This window comes from Ornithodoros turicata, chromosome 2, assembly GCF_037126465.1.
Source record: "Ornithodoros turicata isolate Travis chromosome 2, ASM3712646v1, whole genome shotgun sequence".
In the NCBI taxonomy this organism is placed as follows: Eukaryota; Metazoa; Arthropoda; class Arachnida; order Ixodida; family Argasidae; genus Ornithodoros; species Ornithodoros turicata.
Window position 1 is genome coordinate 100917115 of NC_088202.1, and position 16666 is coordinate 100933780.

Consider the following 16666-nt stretch of genomic DNA (forward strand, 5'->3'; position numbering starts at 1 on the left):
TCCGATTCCCAGTTCCATCTCAGTCCACGTGGTTCGAGAGGTAACCAGGTGTGTCTTGAAACGTGAGGCATAAACTCCAGGAAGAGCACTGCACGAACACGTTTGTGATACGTCGGAGTCTTTAAGCTATGAAAAACTGTAGGGAAGCAAAGGCAGTTTTTTTTTTTTTTCAAATGCATCGACAACGTACAAAAGGGTCAATGAGCGCTTTTATTTCATTCCTACCATCAGTATGCAATACGCTGTTTGTCTCTCACACTCGACCTCGGCCACCGCAGTGTAACTGCATGTGCAGCGCCATCCGGTTTTCCGCCATGGTAGTAGACATAGATCCCTTGGTTATCCTCAGCGATTCTGATTCGATTCAAACAAACAAACAATCTTTGAGATTATGAACTTGAGATGATGAATGGGGAGTTCTAATTCGATTCGATTCAGCGATTCGAATGAAGCATTTTTTGCTTGTGGTACAGCTTGGGACAAAAGTTTACGGAACACCGGGGTGTCGCATTTCTCCAATGGAGCGACACCCTAGCAGCAAAAAGGAGTGGACATACGTACTGAGAGATGGATAGAATAGCCCGCCACCCGTTTCCTATTCGATCGCCTCGTGATAGCTAGCAGGGAAGCGCTCCGATGAAGAAATACACAGGTGCCGTGTTCCGTAAACTTTTGTCCCAAGATGTACAATGTGTTATCGCCGCGTACATCAAATCTTTTGATGAAAGGTACGGCGTCCGGCTATCTGGTTGCTCTTAGGGCCACGTTGAAAATGCTGTAACATCTCATTTAAAAGTTACACTACTTTTCTGACAACGTTACACCCCTTCTATATGTCACAGTATAGAAGGTACTCGTCGGTAATATAAGTGACTGGCCGAGTGCCAGATGGTGTAACTTGTAAATATTTGTGTTCCCTATTCATAAAAGTAACGGCGATGTTACTTACAAGTTTTACCCTCACTTAAGCGGCCTTGGCCGCGCGCTGTGCACGTGGTTTTCGCCCTCTCGTTCTTCATCATTCGCCCCTAGACATGCAACTGCCTGAAGATCTTGGACGCCATTTTTCGACATTGAAAAGTTACCAGTTTTGACATCGCGTGAGCTTCTTCATATCGGAGGTTTTCGGCTGTCACCAGCTCGGACTCTGCTGACGAAGGTCGCGCTGATGTGTTAAAGGTAAACTGTTTCTATACTCAACACGTTCTGCATATCACTAAACACTGAAACTGCCTTTTCAGCCATACTGCCGTTCTCAAGTACGGACGTTAGCGGTCTTAGCCATGGAAGGTGCACAGGAGATGAATACGACTGCCCAGAATACATCTCTGAGACAGACGAAACTGCAAATCATAAACGCATATTGTACTGTTACTGCGAACATGGACCAGGAATGTACTTGGCACTTTCTGAAATCAGTAGGAATGTCGACTTAATTGAAGCGGTACCTTTGTTCAATAGAAGGAGAGGAATATGTACTTTTTATGTGAACAATTTCATTGACACATGAACAGACACAATAGCAGCGCGCACATGTGCGCAGCGAAAATGTCCGCCCAACGAACATGTTCCCTCATGTCGTGTAAAAGCAACACTAAACACCGCGTTAGTCGCAGAAGGAAGAACAGATATTGAGATGCTCGTTAAAAAGAAAAAGAGAAAGGAAAACAGTAAATAAAATGACGTTCGGAAGATAGCGAAAGGAAATAGCAAGAGAGCAAACGACAAGTCAAAAGGGAAAAAGAGAACTATGTTTTAATATCGTACATTGGAAATATATAATTGGATATAATGTATCAGCTTGGAAATTGCTTCAGGTAAGTTTCAGTGAAATTCATTGTCCTTCTAGAAATTCTAGAAGATTCTCTTTCTTGCAGCGTAACGATTTTGCCGTCCCTTGACTACTCCCAAAACGAGGCAAACTTCCCGATTATATTAAAGGGCATCTTCCCTCACGCCGTGAATGTTTCTGTCTGTTGATTTTATTAATTGAATTAATGCGTTAGAAGTGAATTTACCGACAAGCTGAACTGAAAACACGGACGCCAAAGTATAGCTACATTAGCAAATAATTTCTTTCTGGTGCAGCTTTAAGCGAAAAGTTCACGGTGCGGTGGTCTATAGCGAAAGTGAGATTCATTGCGTGTGATAGAATCCGCAATTACAAATTTTTCTTTTAATCTTACCTAGGAAAGTAAAACAGCCTTTAAAGTTGAGCATCGCCCTGAAAATTTATTTCGCCCTGAGGACACTTTCAAATTTATTTCGATGGTTGCTATATTCTGTCACTTGAGCCTTGTGTGTGTGGCAGAGCCGTTCCGAAGACTGTTTTCGGATTTTGTACCGAAGAATGGTTGTAAATATATGTAACGAAACAAACTACTGTCTGTCATTTCTTGTGGTCTGTGTACACTGACATCAACGTTATCCATCACCACGTTACACAGGTCGCTATTGAAAGCCACTCACAAACACTGACATCTGAGGTGGACCTGACTGGCTCTTATAGTTTGTCCTTTTGTGACCAACTAAAGATTTTAATCGCATCAGTCTCACCGATCAGTCTTTGTGACTGGCATTTAATAGCGACCTGGTCCCAGAAATTGAGGTATGGTGCCCGACAAGGGATTACGGGACACGAGGTCGGCGTAATTTTTCTTCAGCGTGATCCTGTGGGCGTCGACACGACAGGAGAAGTGGAAAAGAGAAGAACAACCCGTTACTGCTTCTGCTTTCCACTTCTCCTCACGTGTCGGCGGCGGCACTGTCACGCTGAAGAAAAAGCACGCCGACCTTGCGTCCCGTAAACTTTTGTCAGGCACTGTATCCTTAACATAAAGGTAACGGGAATATACTTCCTTAACGACAGACCCTCTAAGCAGAGGGTACAGAATTCAAGGCAACAGTAACATTAACAGAAAGGTAACGGTGATAACGGTGATGTAGTGCCTCCATAGTCGAACATACTTTTGGATTGATTGATTTGGAAGGGGGGATATATTTATTAGTCGAAAGGAAAAAAAAATGGGGGAACGGTCAGCCAAACGGCTCGTCGGCCTGCTATTCCGCAAAGAAAGAAAATAAATGAAACAAGAATAAAATAAATAAATAAAAAGAAAAGAACAGAATTAGGCAATAAAGGATAAACTAACAAACGGTGAAAGAAGGATGAGATAGATTAAAGACAAATATTACAAAAAAAAAGATGACTAACAAACGGGGAAAGAATGATGAGATGGATTTCAGAAAGATGACTTTAAAAAGAAACCATGAGGTTAACCCTTTCGGCCCTGGCGTCGTCAAAATGGGACAGGTCAGAAAAAGTGCTCGTGCGGTTCGAAAAGAAAACCGAAACCACTGGAACCGACATAGAACTGTATGTTGGGCGTCCCACGCGTCGGCGGCATCAATTTTCTTTAGTTAGTCGCGTTATGGTGGGCTAGAAATACGGGTATGGTGGGCTAGAAATACGGGTGTGCCAATCGGCCCATCCAATGCACGGGGAAGGGGGGGTCCCTCAAATGAAGGATAGATCGAGTCGTCGCTCGCAGCGAACCATGCGGATTCGCCACGAGCTACAAAGGAAAGCTAAGTCTTCGCCTGTGTCTCCGTGTAAGCAATAAAAAATTTTTGATGTCGAAGCTTTCTTCAGCGGCAACTGTTCCTTCTGCTTACATTTATGGTTCTCAATTAGGGGACAGTACGTCGAAGTCGTCACGTGATAACGGCAGACGGGTGTGCCTAATGGCACACACCTGAACGTCTCGATGTGATAACACATGCCATGCTGTATATGTTCGTTCGTCACCTTATCAGTAAAGCGCGTGGGCGTGTACATGCTTTGATTCCCAAGTTCGGTGAACAAGAAAATAAATAAGGAAAAAAAAACGCTATCTCGTCTACTTCTTGCTTCGACAGACGTAAAATGAAGCGGTTCTCGTGGAATAATATTCCACTGGTCAAAATATTTCTAACATTTCTAACATAGAGTGAGATCAGTAGACAGCAGAATGGTTTCTGTTGTGGTTTCGCAGTATACTAAGGACCACAACAGATTTTGTTCGTCAGTTTGTGGTACTATACGAGCGACTCGAAAGTATCGTCGATTCGCCTATCTTCACCTGCTGAGAATCTTTGTCACAGTTTTGCGGCGTTTCGTATGAAACCTGTCCGTGCCGTAAATCATAAGTCGCAAGACATGCCACTGTCGTCATATCCCAAGCAGCACAATGTACTGAAAGTCGAGTGCAATAGGGGTGGACGGTATGTGTCTTATCAATGTTCTTTAAGTTCAGGAGTCTGTTCAAGGTTTTCCGCCTACCCCTCCACCCCTATTGCACCCGACTTTCAGTACATTGTGCTGCTTGGGATGGTACTGTGTTAATGCTTGATAGAATAGAATGCTGTATAGAGTTTCTTGTTTCGTCGGGCTGCCTCAGTTCAAAAGCAAACAAATAAAAAAGCAGTGAAGGCCAGCCGCGGTTACCTGCAACAAAACAACTTATAACGAGTGACTCGTGTCCTTGTTTGTCCGTATCGCATCCCAAGCACTGACATTGGCACACCAGTGTTCTTGGGCAAACTGTAGTGGAACATCACGTGACTTAGGAAAATCCGCCAGAGCGCGGCCCTATCGCGGACTTCAGCATCCCTGGAGCATCCTTCATTTTTGGATACCTGAAAAACTTGCCGATTGGCACACCCGTATTTCTAGCCCACCATTGTTGCGTGCCGAGACGAAGACGAAGCGCTAAAAATGGCGGAGGTGGGTCGTGGTCATGAACGCGGAATGGGTGAATTTTGTCATTTTATTGTGGCTTTCTCTACAGGGTAACGACATTTATATTTTTTTATGACATAAAGTGAGACCTAAGAAACATCACTCCGTTGAGAAAGTGATCGGTGCGCGCTTCCCTTTCGTATTCCGGGGTGTTAACCACATGGGCGATTTTGACACCATCAGGGCTCAGCGGTTGTCGCGCGCGTATGTCGACCGCGTAGGGCGCGTATGTCGACCGTTCACGCAACACTTGTGGCATAACTTGCGATCATCTTCTTGATTTTGGTACTTTCTCGTGATTTTCAAATAGTGGCCTTTCAGACCATCACTCTGGGGGGAGGGGGGCTCTTTCTCGAAGGACGTACATGAGGAGGAGGGGTACGGACATGCCTTATTGCTGGATTAGGTCGGTGCGAGGCGAGGGGGCGATCGAGCAAAGATAAAGCAGCGAAGGCAGCGAAAAGAGTACAGAAGTGTATGAGGGCACGAGTAGTGAACCATCGTGATAATGAGAAGAAATATGCGCCAGTGTCACATCTCTTCTCAGCTGACAGCTTGACCAGGTGACAGCTTGCAACGATCTACAAGAGTGACCCAGCATATCGATGCATTTCTTTTCAGAGTGTATACCAAAAAGCGTGTTGCTCGTGGAATAAATTATCCAATGTTCGGTCCAAGTTTTTTTGCAAGACCCTCACGTTTGGGATTCTGGATGAACCACAGCACCCTGCTGTCTGTTTTGGGAAGAATACATTACTCCATGTCGGTGGAGCAAGCCTGACAAATACTATGCAAGGGAACCGGTCCACTCGTCACAATCCCACTCGTCACCGGAAGACTCGTCACAGGATAATTGGTCACACCGGCCCTCTGGTACGAGGTCCTTTTGTCACCGGAACACTTGTCAAGGGGGGCGGTTCGTCACCGGAACACTGGTTGCAAGGTTGACCGGGTTCCAAAGGGAATGCGTTTCACCGTGTTTTACCAAAGGGATTAGTCCAGTGCCCGACCCGCACTTTCGCGAACTCGGATTCCGAAGACCGCTGACCGTACAAATTTCACGTCTTTGCTAAGGGCACGGAGAGCATGGAAGTGACGAAAACACAGCGTGGGGCTCCGTTGCTGGGGCGCGGACAAAAGCTCACCGGACATAAGCTCACCGGACAGGGTCAGTTCATGTAATATGCACCCGTCGAGACTCACCAAGGTTAGGTCAGTAGAGCCTTTTACGTATTTCAGACGTTGGGGAGTGGGTCAGTTCATGTAGAATATGCACCCGTCGAGACTGACCAAGGTTAGGTCAAAAGAGCCTTTTACTATTTCACACGTTAGGGAGTGGGTCAGTTCATGTAGAATATGCACCCGTCGAGACTGACGAAGGTTAGGTCAGGAGAGCCTTTTACGTATTTCACACGTTGGGGAGTGGGTCAGTTCATGTAGAATATGCACCCGTCGAGACTCACCAAGGTTAGGTCAGGAGAGCCTTTTACGTATTTCACACGTTGGGGAGTGGGTCAGTTCATGTAGAATATGCACCCGTCGAGGCTGACCAAGGTTAGGTCAGGAGAGCCTTTTACGTATTTCACACGTTGGGGAGTGGGTCAGTTCATGTGGAATATGCACCCGTCGAGACTGACGAAGGTTAGGTCAGGAGAGCCTTTTACGTATTTCACACGTTGGGGAGTGGGTCAGTTCATGTAGAATATGCACCCGTCGAGGCTGACCAAGGTTAGGTCAGGAGAGCCTTTTACGTATTTCACACGTTGGGGAGTGGGTCAGTTCATGTAGAATATGCACCCGTCGAGGCTGAACAAGGTTAGGTCAGGAGAGCCTTTTACGTATTTCACACGTTGGGGAGTACGGTGCGGTGAGCAGGTGGCAGGTTCACTGTGACGATTATTCCGGCCTGACGGCAGTTCCTCGTACGAGATGCCCTGTGACGAGTTGCCTCCTTGACGATTTCACCTATGACCAGTTGGCCTGTGACGACCGGGCTTGTGACGAGTTCTCCTAAACCCGCTATGCAACACCTATATTACCCAGTTGTCGTAAGTGAGTATAAGTGCAACATAGAAAGCGTCGATAAAAATCCTAATAGTTGTGAACCGTACGAATGCGTCGCATTCAAGTAAACCTTACGAAAAATTTTGGTTTCGTACCAATATCCTCAAATATGTATCACGTGAAGACGGTTTAGACTTCATATGTTCATGCGGCTTGTATTCGAATACTATCGTCATTAAACGCGCGTTCAGTCAGTCCAACCATTCACTAGACTCGCAGCCTTCGTCTCCCACATGCCCACGCAGTCAACAACCATTGAGGCCTGGTGTCCTGTTTTGACGACATGTAGTCATTTTACGAAATAACTATGAACTGAATATTTTTTTGGTGTAAGGATACTAATGGGTGCACAGTAGTAATCCAGAAAATCGGCTACAACAATTGTTGTTCTTCTCCAACTCACTCTGAGCCTGGTTCATCGCGATGAAGGCAGAATTAAAATCTTTACTGGTGGCTCATCGACACAGACCGGCTCTACCTGGCATTCGTAATCCCTGAGCTGTCGACTGAACGAAGCGCTAGGCTGTCGCACACGACGTCGGCTGCTGCGGCCGAGCTGCATTCCATTCTTATGGCGCTTTCCTTCATTGTGTCCCGTCAACCACCCATGCACTGGACCATATACAGTGACTCTAAAACCGCCCTCCAAGCTCTGCAGTGCACCATGAGCTCGAGCTCCCTCGCTCCACTGGCGTGTGACGTCCTCATGGAGTATTCGTGTGCTGTCACACAGACACATAACATCACCTTGCAGTGGATCATAGGTCATTGTGGCGTCCCTGGGAATGAGGCTGCCGACCTACCTGCGAGACGGGCTCATGTGGCACGTGGCGTACTAACATTTCCATTTTTTTCGACGCACCCTACGTATTTCACCCAAGCGGACGCGAAACAAGCAATTGGTACTCTTATGAGACGTCTGTGCAGTGAACACTGGCGCAGCAGTGTCCCTTCTACGTCGTTCCTGCGCAAGGTGGACCCAGATCTCCGTTTTTATATGCCGTCAGCGCTTCCTCGACACATCACGTCGCTCATCTACAGGCTTCGCCTCAAGGTGCCATACAGTGGACGACTTTTGTTTAAGCTCGGCATGGTCCCGTCCCCCAACTGCGGTCTGTGTGACGTAGTTGAGGACGTGGATCATATACTCCAAGACTGCCCTAGTTACAGTGCACACCGTTGTACCCTTGTGTCGTCCCTGTCCCGCCTGGATAATCGGCCATACTCACCGAAAAGGTTCTTCTTGGGTGTTAGCCAAATCAGCTCATACCTGCCATGCGCGCCCTTGTGCAATTTCTCGTCTCGACGGACCTCTCTGACAGATTGTGACGCTCTTTGTTTTTGTGCATTGAGATTTCGCTTTTGGTGCCAAGCTAGGTGGTGATGTTCTCATTTATTCTGTTTCCATTCCGTTGCAAAGCGTCGAGTTTTGTGTAATTTCCCTTTCTTTCACTTTCTTAATAACGCGTCCTGGAGTAGTCAGTCCCGAGTGGCTCGAGACTAACATTTCTATTTTTTCTTTTAAAAATCAATCAATGAGTAACAAAAAGTAAATTTAAAAAATCTGGCTCAAAATAAATAATTCCAGGCCCGATAGGGCTAATGCATTGGGGGTGAGAGTGGGGCACTGAAGAATGAGATTGCACGGCTGGAGTTCACAGGCTCTTCATAAGACCTGAATCGCTCAAGAAAGTCAAAACTGCTTTGGTCACAGACCGCTGTGTGTGATGTCGTACTGGGCCGAGCAGAGTGGCCAGAGAAAAGTCTGTGCACCGCAGCTCGAGTAGGCGTCGTCTGAGCGTGGCTCGAGGGGTGTCGAATCCGTGACAGTCGAGGAGAAGATGTCGAATATCAGCTTCAACAGCGCAAGTGGGGCATTTGGGCGACTGGAGCAGGCCCATTTTACAGAGAAGTAAAAGGTGTCCTGGCGGCATTAAGTCGTAGTCGGTGTATAATTGACGCTTCTTGACGCGAGCAGTGGTGTGTGGCAACGAAATCCATCGAATCCATTTGGAAGGGTAGAAAGAAGGAAAATGTACATTTCTGATTGGGGGGAAACGCAGACTGATAATAATTAATATGCGACGTGTCAGAAATACCATACAAGAAACTCACATGACTGTTATCTGATGATGATGATGGTAGACGAAAAAAAAAAGGAGATGTCAGCCCGTTCACCACGGGACAAGCTATTCCACGCTGTCATCTATTACACCATGACACGTATCTTTACGATACATTAAAGTTCCGAAAGGGTTCATGAGTTCCAAAAGAGAGGTCACTCTCAAACACCAATGTTCACTGGTAGTTTCGCTTGCGACTTCTCTGCATAGAAAAAGATAAACTGAAATATGATAAAACAAGCACATGATAAAGCGGCACTAGGCCCTCGAGACGACGGGAGGTCACGAAAGGGTGCCAGCCAATGTGGAAAAATTTAACCAACATTTGGAGAGCACCCTTTTAACGTTTACGTAACGTTACTTTCTAATATATTTGCGGTTGCATCGCTTGCACGGGAAATATATACTACGAGCATCCGAGGGAATCTTACTGAAAAATGCACCGTCACTAAAAATGCATGGCACATTTGCAGGACAGTATACGAGGCGCAATTTCTGGGCGAATTTATCGTATGGCTCCTGCGCATTGCGTGAATATTTAGAAAGGACACAACTCGTGGAACACTTGCACAGTCGTGGGGTTTTTCAACCATTCAATTCAATTCAATTTTTATTTTGATAGTGCCTATGGACAACTTCACTTTCTTAATAATGGTGCACCACACTATTAGAACAAAGCCGTGAAGAACGTAAACAAGCATCACAGAAAGCATGACTATGATAATGTTATAATCTTAATAGCGGGTGAAAAAACTTCGTGACATGCAGAGACGTCGATATGATGTTGTCGATGGACATCGTTAAAGTCAGTCATAACACGCGTTAAAGGATCTGATCGAGAAACATAAAATACAGGCGAGTATCACACATTGATCGGGACAATCAACCACAGAATGAACTATGTTAAATAACAAAATAAAGTCATGGTATAGGCGACGAGAAGACAACGTATGAAGTCCAAGATTCTTAAGTAAATTATGATAGTCATAATATGTGGTGATGCCAACGTGCCTGTCGTAAAACAATCTAACAAAACAATGCTGAACATTTTCAATCATGATTTACTTCACGAAAGTAAATCTACTTTTTTAGACCAAACCAAACCAAGTGTACTGCAACAGCACTTTCCACCGTTAAACTAGGATGATTAAGAATATTAGATTAAAGGACAACGGAAGCGAAATTTGTCCATTGCAAAAAAGGGTCCGAACAAGGTGTAAATATTGCGTAGAATTATGGTGCCACGAGTACTTTGCGAGTACGCTGTACGGATGGGCATATTTTTGACGATTACGAGCGCGCTGGGCTGCCTGCCCGACACGAACGCCCATAGAGCCCCCTGCCGCAAAGCATTGCGGGAAAATCTGAGGAGCGCGTGACGTCAAATATCGCTCGTGCTCCATGTGCGGCTGCCCGGTGATAAACACGGCAAATTCCGAATAACGCCTGAAGATGTTCGATTCGGAGATGTAGTGGAAGTCTTATGGCCATATATCCTATGAGAGATGGGTTCGTACATGCTTCTTCGTCTCCGTTTTTTCTCCGTAGCGTGAATGAGACGTACGCCGAAACGCCAAGTGGAGGTAAAGATTTGTGCCTTGCGTTTTCGTGAAAATACAGAAGGGGCCGCTCCTTCTTTCAACCTGATGTACTACTTCGTTGACAAGACAAGGCTAATGAGCACCTCTGGATTAGCTTTGAACAATTCGTCGACAATATGTCTGCACACTACTTGTCTTGTTTCACCTTTCTGCAAGTAAGCATAGACGGCTTCGCGGCGAGAATAAAATTCCTGTCTTTCGAAAACAATTGAAATATGACAGTCATCAAAAAAGTCAGATATCTCGGAATTTGAACTACGCATCTCCCGATTGCCAGTCGAGCACCAATGGCCAATACGGCCTCGGAAACAACTTTTATGTACGACTGTATCCTGGCCGAAAGCAAGGTAAGACAGCCAGCAATGTAAGCAGCAAGACTCTCACCCCTAGAGAGAATGAGATCACCTTCCGTCGGATGAATTTTGGGGGCCAGCCTCGGTAGTGTCGTCTTTGTAATAAACGTCAGTCGATGTTTGACGCTATGTTACTGCTGTCTATCCGTGTGTCTTTCGTGCAAGGAACACTATGTCCTCGCGCTGCTGAAGGGAAGTCGGCAACATGCTGTAGCACAGCCATGAAAGACTTCACGAGCATATACATTTTTTTTGTCGCGAAAATCAACCTCCTACCGCAAAACAACCGCGAAACGAAAGTCAGGAGCTCCAACAGGAGAGAGAACGTGCGTCACTTCCGCGGTCTGCTACGGCGGCGCGGCGACGCTCACCAGGGGCTCACAGTGCTCCGCGGCCGAATTTTATATCGTGATTGTGGCGGCATTTCAACTAATATACATAAATCTAAGTCAAACTCCGGATTTCTTTGGTACACATCGCAATATGAGACAAACAGCTTTGCAGCTTATTTTCGCTTCCGTCGTCCTTTAAGCCTGCCTACCGAACAAGGTATAGGTGCGGTATACGAGGCATTATAAGCAGTCTGAGAGGAAGTGATCATAGTAGTTTAGTGCAGTACGCGTCCTCTGAATATATTGATTTTCTCTCATTTACTGGCTTCAATTCCATTAGCTGCTTGAAATGACATATTACAAGACCTGGAGTAGCTTGTTCTGCAGTGAGCGGGATCACATCTCCATTTTTTTCTCCTATCATCATCATCATCATCATCATCATGACATATTAAAGTTACTAGGTGTCCCTTTTGCTATGTATGTGTTTCAATATTCCGCGTTATAAACTGCGCGTGAGGAAGTGCACCGGCACGTGTACGCCACGGATTCGTTCGAAGACTCAGCTTGCGTTCTGCGACTTCGAATAAAGGATGTTGATTGGGACTCCGGCTGCACCTCGGTTACTTTAATTGGCGACGACGGATATGGAGCAACCACGGTCAACGATGTCCACTGACGCTGCTGGAGATGTCATGTAGCAAGGGGCGGGGTCCAACAACTGGAGCATATCTGAGACACATCGAGCCGTTCGACCCGACCAAACCTGACGCCTGGGATTGCTACCTGGAACACGGCACACCTGTACTTCGAGGGAACGTAATCTCTCAGGAAAGTAGGCGGAAGCGTTTTCTTGACCCTTTGTGGACCCGCCACTTATGCCTTGGTATGGTACGATCTCTGGAAACGATCTAGTTCCACGGTAATGGTCGGAGTGCTCGTACAGGGAGGGGGCTCCTTCGGGTCAAATTCGCTCTACCATCTCTTGATTATTGTTTCTGTTAGAACCTAGCAGTACTGCTACATGAGCCTGCTTCAAGGGGGTATGTAAGGGGGTACGCTGCTGCAAAAGGGGTATGCTTCACATACTTAATGGCTTCTTTGGACGTCCGCTGAACTTTCTCCGGAGCAGCCACACGAAATCATTTAGGAGCAAATTCTGTCGGCGAACGGCATTCCAACATCTGCAATATGGGGAAACTGTATGCAGGGATTTCGGAATATAGCGGGAAAGTGGGGAGGGCCGCCACCTTTGAGATGAGGCTGTGGGGTCTCGTCCGCATTTGTGCAAAGCCATTCGACAGAGTCTCTTGTAGCGTCTCAGAATTTGCATGTTTGTTTTAATGAATTTCGACTGCAGCTAACGTTTCTTGTAATCAAAGAAATTATCTTACTTTGCACGAACGCATTCGCTTGTACCGTTACTACTCCCTGACACGAAACACATTCCAAATCAGAATACGTCTTACTCTATGTGATAATCACATAGAGAGAAACTGGTCATTTACCAAAACACTGTTTTACCATACTGTTTTACGTATAGCTGTTTTGCCATATTACTAGTTATCCTGCACTGCTCGTAGCACGTCATTGTGACATTTTTTTTTGTGTGCATTCTGAAAACAAAATAACCGAAACTTAGGGCGGACAACGAGACTATCCTGCAAAAGAAATGCTGTCCGTCAATGATTCTGTTTTGTTTCCTGCCTTCCTGATGACTGGGAGGTGGTGGGTTCGAATCCTACTACCTGCTATCTGACGGTTTCCCTGGATTTTCGTGCAGACTTTCAAGACGAATGTTGGCACAGTTAACCCTGAAGTCGGCCCAGGACGCACACTCACCCCCATTCCATCCTGCCTATCCCTTCTCCATCTCTCGACGTCTGTACACCGCTCATAGCCACAGTTACTTCGCTGCGCTATCCCGAAAAAAACAAAAAACTGAGCTGGCACCTTTGAGAGGCCCTTGATATCTCCTACAGCATGATAAGGCACACGTTGAAAATCCATTGTCTTCATGCCTGTGACGACTGCGGACTTCAGGACGAGGTGCGATTTCTGTGCTTCTTCTTCGTCTTATGATCAATTCTGAAAATATTCTAAGCGAAGGTGTACGAACGCCTCATGTTGACCATCGTCGCTGCAGACACGACCATGACGGAATAACACTTCTCATAACCGCCGTTTTCCCACATTGCAGGTTCTTTTTCTGTTTCAAGTTCTTTTCACTTTTCTAACCCCTTTCAACTTCGTCGTGCGGCTTTCGATTATTCATGCGAAGGGCCATTGTACGCATTCTTTACATCATCTCAGTGAAGACGGTACACGATGGAGGTGTGCCGAAGAGCAAATATAACCTAGCCACCAGGTTTCTTCTTTGGCTGTGTTGCCCGTCCTTTCCCTCTGTTTGTTGCGTGTGCGGTGGTCTGTGAATTCCTCACAGTGAATTTTTGTAAGAGGGTGCACAAAGCAAAATAGCAGCGAGCAGGAGAGTTTCCTCGCCTCGCGGGAAATCGTGTAGCGAGGCGCACTCTGCCGTATTTACCTTCTGTCGAGACGTAATAGCATTAAGGTGCCGAGCAGCACGACCTCAGTGCTGTAGCAGCAGCGGCTGTTCAGTGGTTTGGGACCTGGGGAAAACAAACTCGCGACGTGCCAGAGTCGAGCTACCGCGTTCGGCAAATGGCCACGACGTGCCGAGCGGGACGCGTTTCTTAACGGCGTCATTGCAGGTTTTGTCGAGAGATGGCGCCGTTTCAGTGATGGAGTAGAATTAATGTGACACCTGCCTGCACGGCGCTGTGGAGGCAACTGTAGACCATCTCGAGCTCTGTGCTTCTTCTCTGTACTCTGGACATACTTGTTGTTGGGGGCATATGCGATGATGTGTTTCTGAGGTTCACTTGGAAACAGAAAAAAATACCAACTGACAAGATGATTTAAGATGTGTTCGCGTTGTCTCTCTGTGTAGCCACTGGGCACTACCCAGACTTTCACATCCCAGGCTTTCACATTACGGAAAAAATAGATGTAGGGGCTAGAGCACTGCACGTGCTCGGGCTTACCCTACCGACCGGGCCAAATCTTCTTCGGGTTGACCTTCGATTATTGGCGAAGTTACCCCATCGGCGGCGTGGATTTCGGCTAGTCATGTTCTGGCTTCCCATCGACTTGTTAGAAGCAAGCAAACAAAAAGAATAATGGGTGAACGTTAGGGAGGCCCCAGGCTGGCCCTCTAGAAACAAAAACTGTCTCGTTGACAATTCGACATCATCAACACGTTGAACCTCAAGGTCAACCTTCGCCTCAACGCCAACGTCAACTCTTGGTCAACCTTTGGGTTGACCATCATGGGCCCGGGCCGGGACCGGCCACGTACATCGCCGGGCCAAGGTCAGGCTCGAACCTGTGTTACCCCACTGTTAGTTAGCCACGGTCGACTTTTACAGCCCACGAGACTGAACGCTCTCTTTCGCGCTACACTCGTACTTGTCCTGCGAATATGTATCCCAGCGCTTGTAATCGTAGCTTCTACTCCTCCTGCGACATGACATATTTTTTCGCGCCCACCATGCAAAAATAAGAGAAAGAGTACGTTGTTGAAAGCAACCCCTTGGTGGAAAGGCACGAGTGAAGCGTCATCATTTTATTTCACTGGAAAGGAACAAAGCTGTCATACAATAAATTGACCTTAAAACAACGTTTTTTGTTGTTATTTAAGAGCTGGATTCTGTAAAAAAAAAAAAAAAAAAAAAAATTGCACGATGTGATGCACTTTTCCAAAGTGCAGGCTAAGAAAGGAAATCTCCCAAAAGTAAATCGGTTTCACAGATGTAAGGGAAGAGCATATCCTGTGTCTGTATCTGTACGGGTTCTTTTGGTATCTTTTATGCTCTTTGAAATGTAAGGGAAATATCGGCAGAGTAAAGTAGGTGTCGGCGCAGCATCGCGAAGTGATCAGAGTAAAGACGAACAGCGAAGAGTGAAAATAGTGCAATAGTCAGAGTCATCGCACACTTACTTTTTTTTTGTTCGTGTGTGTGAAAACCCCGAATTGTCAACGAGGCAGTTTTTGTTTCTAGAGGGCCAGCCTGGGGCCTCCCTAACGTTCACCCATTATTCTTTTTGTTAGCTTGCTTCTAACAAGTCTATGGGAAGCCAGAACATGACTAGCCGAAATCCACGCCACCGATGGGGTAACTTCGCCAATAATCCTGGCGGTTACCGGTGCAGGGATCATCTCAACGAAGAGTACTGAGGGATACCCGCATGTTTTCTGTGGTGGGTGGACTACCCTGATTATTGACGGACTACACTTGGACTACCCTGATCCCAGAGCAAGAGGGTTAGCACACCCCTCCCTCTCCTGTGCCACCATCATGTCTCCCCTCCCTCTTTCAACCTCCCCTGGGTGCACCGAGCCGCCACTTCAGAGCGGGCTTACCGCACCTGTCGGGCCCCACGTTGGGCGCCAATTTTGTGGGAACTTCGGCCCACAAACCCGGGGTGGTTCCGGATTCGACCGCGCCGTAACCCCGAAGAACACTGACACAGCAGTTGAACAAAAGAAACAAGGTTTATTGCCTTACATCACAGCTGCTGGCCGTCTGCCCGCTTCGTCGCTCCTCGCTTCTGTGACCGTCTGCCAGCGTGCATGCCGCACGAATATCCTCTTTTCCCGAGCGCTCGCTCTTTTATCTCTTGCGCTATCTGCGCTATCGCGCGGAAGTTGCCGGGTTATCAGCGCCCCCACACCCCCTAATCACCCTCCCCCCCGAATTCCACGCGGCGTCCGTCAATCAGTTTTGTTACGTACCACTTTTTCGGTAAAGAATGCTTTGCACTAAAATACAAAACGAGACAATTCCGTGTCGTACGTAACCTCTTACGTATCATCTGCGCATCGATTCACCTATAGCTTCACCCCTGGGGGTGTTGAGGAATCGCTTGCCATAGTCGGCCACGCCCAGGTGGGCAACGTCACGACTATCGCAGGAGGGGATCGTGCGTCCTGGGCCGACTTCACAAGGAACTGTGCCGGCATTTGTCTTAAAGCGTCTGAGGTAAACCCAGGGAAGATACCTAGACAGTACAGCCGGCGCCGGATTCGAACACGCGCCACCCCAAAGACTCGGCGTGGAATGCCATCATCGTAGCCACGCCACGGGAGCTGGTATCCTCACCCCTCATCGGTCACGCGCTCCATGTCCTGTGCCACTTTGAGGTGACACCTTTCACCCTTTTATCTTTCCTTCTTTTTCTGCAAATAAATCCCCCCCGCACTTTGAGGTGACGAAGAAGTAACCGAGCAGAAATAAAGTGCAACTTAATTCAGGGCTCGTCTCGCGCACCTATTTGAGAAGTCGGTGGAAACTTCGAAAACCTTAAAGGTGTCCGCGCGATTTAGTCCTAA